We start from the raw sequence: 6186 nt of genomic DNA, 5'->3' as shown, positions 1-6186 counted from the left end.
TGTCTATTGTTAAATGTGGGTAAGATCCAAAGTCAAATGTCAAAAGCGGTGATCTATGTCAAGGAAACACGGAAACACACACAAGGAAAAACAATGGGGTTAGCGCGACCAAGGAAATGAGCAAGGAACAAGGATGGTCCTAACGAAGACTATTAGCTCGGTGTCGCGCCAACACAAGAGAGAGCGTAGCTTGGTTGCATATGAGAGAAGCAACTAGATTTGCACAAATGCCACTCTTCTCTTTTCTCTCTTAGTGCTTACAAGCTTTGCACTCTTTTGTATCGGTGGACACACACTCTTTTTCTATTTCTTTTCTTTTTCTCTTTTTTCACTTTTTTTCTATGCTTAGAAGCTTTCTTTTTCTCTATGTATATGTCACACTTTTCTTCTTTTGTGTATCTTTCTCACCGAGCTTGCTTCGAAGCTTTGCTCAACACAATGCACACACACACCCTCTCACGGTCGTGACACTTGTGCAATGCTTCGCAACACTCGGAAAGCCACTCTCAATGGGATAGGTACACAAAGAAAGAAACGGGGCTGCAAGGGGTGGGGCAAGTTATACCTATTGATGTTAGGCGGTGTTAAGCACACGAACTTGCGATGATCGAGGTGGTGTCGATGATGGTGTCGAAGTTGCGCCGGAATCCGGGGTGCCAAAGGTGTCGTCGCGGTGTTGGTGTAGGCGCGGAAGCGTAATAGACAACCAATGCACTCCAAATCGGAAACCGAACACAAAAGTCAATGCCCGAAAAGTTGGGTCAAAACGAGCGATCGAAGTGGTCAAAATTTTGGAGTCAAGATGGTGGTATTATGGTCAAAATTTGAGGTCAAACGGGCTCCGAAAAGTTGTCAAAAGTTGGGTCATAGTTGAGGGTCAAAAGTTGCTGAAATTGGGGTCAAAAACTGCGCCGGGCGGAACTTCCGGTCAAGTTCCGGAAATAACGCAGATGTATCCAGGGGTTACTGCGAGGCAGATTGTCGTTTCCGGAAGTTGGGCGGAAGTACCGCTGCTGATGGCCGGAAGTTCCGGTTTCAAAATTTTGGCGCTGAATGGAAATTGGAGGATGATGTTGCGTGCGGCTCGGGCGTTGACCCGCAGGAGCTTCTGCGCGAGGCGGTTTGCTGCGTAGATGGAATTGGATGGTGGTCGCGCGTGGCCTGGTTGGTTGCTAGCGCGCACGGATCGAGGCGGTTGGCCGGCGTGCGAGGCGCGTGTGTGGTGGGGCCAGCGGCGGTGGTTGCTGCGAGCGGTAGCGTGCGTGGTATGGCTGCGATGCGAGCGAGAGCAGCGCGGGGCGAGCGGATCGCTGCTGGTGGTGGGCCAGGCGGGCGGCGGGCCGTTGCGTGGAGGGACGCGCGTGGAGGGCCTGGTGGCGCGGCCAGGACCAGCGTGGAGCGGGAGTTGGCCCAGTTGGGGCTGACCGTGGCTGGTGCGCGCGTGGGCGATGCGACCTTGGTCCTGGCGGCGGCTCGGGCCTGGGTCTGGCGGCTTGTGCGCGCGCTATGCGGTAGATCGGGGCGGAGGTGGTTCGTGTGGCTGCAGCGCTAGCGCGAGATGCGGGTGGAAACTGGTGGTGCGATTTTGCTGGGGAAGACGGAGATGGAAAAATCCCAATGGAAGTTCCGGGTTGCAGGACCGGTAGTACCGGAAATGCAATTTTTTCCTGGATCTAGATCTGTGGGACGAACTGCTAGAAACAGCACAAACAAGGGAGCGGAAAAATGGATGGAAATTGATGCATTTCGAAGGGCAAATGATGGAATCGAGCGGAGAAAATTTGGGGAAACGTAGATCAACACCAAAGACAACAGATATGTGGACCAAAACCACAAACAACGCAATAAATCCTGAGATCTAAATTCGAGCTATTTTTTGGGGAAATTTTTTTTGGGGAAATTTTTGGGCGAAATTGGTGGAATCGGAGGGTCAAATCCGTGGCAACCTTTGCTCTGATACCATATTATGCGGGCTACGCCCGAGGGTGTGCCCAATCTTCACGGATTGACCTGGGTGAGTGTGATTGCGGAGGGGGATTCGCGGGGAAGTGGATGAACGCGAAGAACACGATACAAACACACGCACACACACAAATCGGTTATCCTCGTTGGCCTGAACCACCAACCGGTAGAAGTGCGAGAGAAAGACCAAAGGTAGAATCTCTTGCAAAAGATCGACAAATCCAAATAGAAGTCCAAAGAGTAAAAGACCAACTAAGAATAGAGTTGCAAAGCAAGAGATTCTCAATTGATAGAATTACTAGAATGGAAAAGATCCGGATAAGGAGGGATACAATAGATGGATCATCTAAGGTGGGGGTTTCCCAAATCCACTAAGGGATAATAGAGGCCTAAGCCAATTCATCTAAACATCATCTCTCTCATGAAGGTGGGGGTAGGTTCCTATTTATAGGTAAGGGGCCGAAGGGGTAAGTTACAAGCCAAAGTGGGCTGAGATCTGGCTGAGTTTCGATGGAGCGGAAGTTCCGGCCGTCCTGGGCGGAAGTTCCGGCCATCAGGGGCGGAAGTTCCGGCCGCAGCTCTTCAGTGCGAGCATCTTCAGTCTTGGATGGAATCTGGGCGGAAGTTCCGGCTGTGTCGGCCGGAAGTTCCGGCCTGGAGCGTCCAGCTCCTCTTTCTCCTTCTCTTCCATGCTTCCGTGACATCGGCCTTGCATCCTCGGGTCTCCATGGCATCCTCTCTTCCCTCCGTACTTGTCGTCGAGTTTCTATCATCAAGGTATGACGGAGTATGAAGTAGTATATCGTTCCACATAGGCGATTGTAGGCAAGCATAAAGGAGAAGATTCACCTTTGCGTGTCGTCTTGGCGATGAAGCACATGATGCGGTGAAGACCGAAGGTCGGGCTGCATCATGATATGAACATGACACGTCCTCGCCGTCCTCAAGTCTTGCCTTCCTTCCACAACACATCCTCCCTCACGGCCTGCTTGATTTGATACAGCACTTGGCGCCTCCTTTCTTCTCCACATGAACTTGGACGTCGACGCCAATACCTTCTTCTTGCGAGGTTTTGATGGACCCCTATGTTGCTGAACATGACCTTGCACAAGATGTGTAATGCCTGGACCACATAAATGTCTCACACGTCCATCCTTGCCTCGATGCATCCGCGGTGTCGCGAAAAATTAGACTGCAGTACTCCTAGCACGGTAGTGCCGTTGCCCACTGTGTCCACTGATGCGTTGCGCCACAGCCGGCCCAGAAGCCGGTTGACAGGGTCTGTTATCACCAGATTTTAACCAAGTCAGGAGGTGGGCCGTGATTGAGATGGCCTTGGAGAATATACACGGGAAATATTCATGAATCGGCCTCGTGCAAGAGTTTGGGCTAGATTGCCCGTGTATCTGTAAATTATAGTAGGTTACGTTTCGGTTAGAATTAAAAGATAGAGTTTAGCTCGTGTACGGTTGGGATTATTCCCAAGTTACAAAGTCTACGGACTATAAATATGTATCTAGGATTATTGAGAAAGGAGGACGATCACGTTCACAACAAACCAATATAGGCGCATCGCTACCCCTTGTTTCGAGGGTTTCTTCCGGGTAAGCACCATGCTGCCTAGATCGCATCTCGCGATCTAGGCAGTATTGAGTTTATGCGTTGTTCATGCGTTGCTCGTGCTGAAGCCTTGTTGATGGCGAGCAACGTAGTTATCATAGATGTGTTAGGGTTAGCATCGTTTTATCTTGATGTATGCGTTTATATATGCTATCCTTAGACATCTAGCTGCTTTTACGCCTATCTTAGGTGTAAGGGCAGCACCTTGCTTGATCGTTGTTTAGTAGATTTGATCCGTTATGATTGCTCCTTGTTCTTCAAGGATTAGTTTGATATCTGCATAGTTAGGCCTTGCAAACGGGTTGAAGGATCCAGTAGTACGTAAGGTATAGTTTGCTAATCCTAGAGAGGATGTTCCGGGAATCAACCCCACGTTGGTTTTTAGGCCTTGTCTAGGGTTGGTTTATTATCATCTTTCGTGTCTGCCAGGCTCAATTACGTGTAGGATGTTCCGGTTATGTGGTGAAAACCCTAGATCGTCGTAGATCGTTTTAACTTAATATTGATCAAGCAGGACCACCATGTTGTCGTAGATCTCGTACGAATCATGGGTGGATCGGCTCCTTGAGCCGATTCACAGGATAACCTGAGAGCCGATCGAGGCTCGTATTTAATGTTTACGTGTATGCCATGCAGGAAACTAGTCGAAGCAATCCATCACCTTCCTGACCAGGTATAGGTCAGGTGGCACGCCCTTGCACCAGCTTGGACGTGTGTCGGAGCATTGCGGGCCGTCGCCCGAGGGACCAGGGCCCACCAGCAGTCCTGGGAGCCTCTCGGCTCTACGTGTTGCCCGTCGCTGCTCGCCGGTGGGTTTTGGTGGTCAACACATTCTGGCACGCCCGGTGGGACAGTCTTCTACATCAACATCTACATCAACATCTGCATCAGAGATGGCGGAAGACCCAGTCACGTACGAAGATCTTACTGAGGAGTACAAGAAAAAGTATGACGAGATCAAAGCTCTCTTCGAAGCCGACCTCATCGGCTCTTTCCAGAGGACCCGCTCACACGGCATTAGGTGGAAAGGGTTCTCAGCTGAAGGCGCTCTTGATGAGGTGGATCTGTCTACTCCTTCAGAAGAACGCACCAGAGCTCTACGCCAGGAAGTTAACTACATGGTAGCTCATTCGCTACACCGTCATTCCGAGAGCCTGGTAAACGCTTTCGAGCGCGTTGCGCTTCGTGTGGTCCAGGAAATCATGAAGCATCAGTACTCTCCGTCAGGACCTACACTAGGGACTCACCAAGGAGAGATGCCGCTCTACACCAGACCGCAGCTGCCGTTCTCGCTAGCAGCTCCAGAGCCGCCGGGTTCACCGGCGTTCGTCGTCTACAAGATTGGAGGCGACCCTGCTGATTACCAGTTCATGCTGGAACCACCTAAGGAAATCCCGCATGGATACACGTGCATGTACGTGCCAGACTGCAACAACTTGGCGCGCACGAACTAGACTACAGCGGAGGAAGTTCTGGAGCCACAAGAGGAATTTCTGGAGCCACAGGAGCAATTATTGGAGGAGACACCGAGAAGTAGGCGTGGCTGGCTAAATATGCAACCCCAACAGAGCAGCAAAATTCAACCCCTGCAGCTCCTACAGTGGACCAGATCAGCGCAATCTTGAGAGACCAGTTCGGCATGGTGCCGAAAAGGAGGGCAATCGGCTATTCCAAGCCGTACCCCAACGAGTATGACATGATTCCACTGCCGCCCAAGTATCGGCTCCCTGAGTTCTCAAAGTTTAGTGGCTCAGAAGGCTCTAGTTCCATTGAGCATGTGAGCCGATATTTGGCACAGTTGGGCATGATCTCAGCATCAGACCCGCTACGCGTAAGGTTCTTCGCGCAGTCTCTCACGGGATCGGCTTTTTGGATGGTACACCTCGTTGCCACCAGATTCAATCAGGACGTGGAAGCAGATGGAAGAGCAGTTCCACATGCAATATCACTCAGAAGCTTCCGAGGCTGGCATTGCCGATCTAGCACAAGTACGACAGAGGCGTGGAGAAACAGTGTCAGAATATATTCAGCGCTTCAGGGACGTGAGGAACCGATGCTATTCGGCTCGTTTGAATGAGAAAGAAGCGGTTGATCTGGCAGTGGTAGGTCTCGCGTCGCCGATCAAGGACATGGCTTCCCAAGCGGAGTACACTTCACTGGCGCATATGGTCCAAAAACTTTCATTGTATGAACAGCGCCACCCAGAATTGTACCAGGACAAATTCAAACGCGTGATAAGCCTGGTCGAGACAGACGAGGACGAAGACTCTCCAGGAGACCAGGAAGTAGCCGTGGCTGAATGGGCTCGGGGGGCAAACCCCGTGTCCTGCAAGTGGGTTAAGCCACAAGGTCCTGCAAAAGGGTTCGACTTCGACGTAAGCAAAGCTGAGCAGATTTTCGATCTTTTGCTTAAGGAGAAGCAGCTGAAGTTACCCGAAGCCCATAGAATCCCTACGGTGCAAGAGATAAACGGAAGGCCATACTGCAAATGGCATCATTCGTTCACCCATACCACCAGCGACTGCAAAGTGTTGCGTCAGCAGATCCAAATGGTGATAGAACAAGGCCGTCTGATTTTCAGCCAGTATGCCATGAAAGTGGACA

The sequence above is a fragment of the Lolium perenne genome, chromosome 2, assembly GCF_019359855.2.
Source record: "Lolium perenne isolate Kyuss_39 chromosome 2, Kyuss_2.0, whole genome shotgun sequence".
NCBI lineage: Eukaryota > Viridiplantae > Streptophyta > Magnoliopsida > Poales > Poaceae > Lolium > Lolium perenne.
This window is presented reverse-complemented; position numbering follows the sequence as displayed.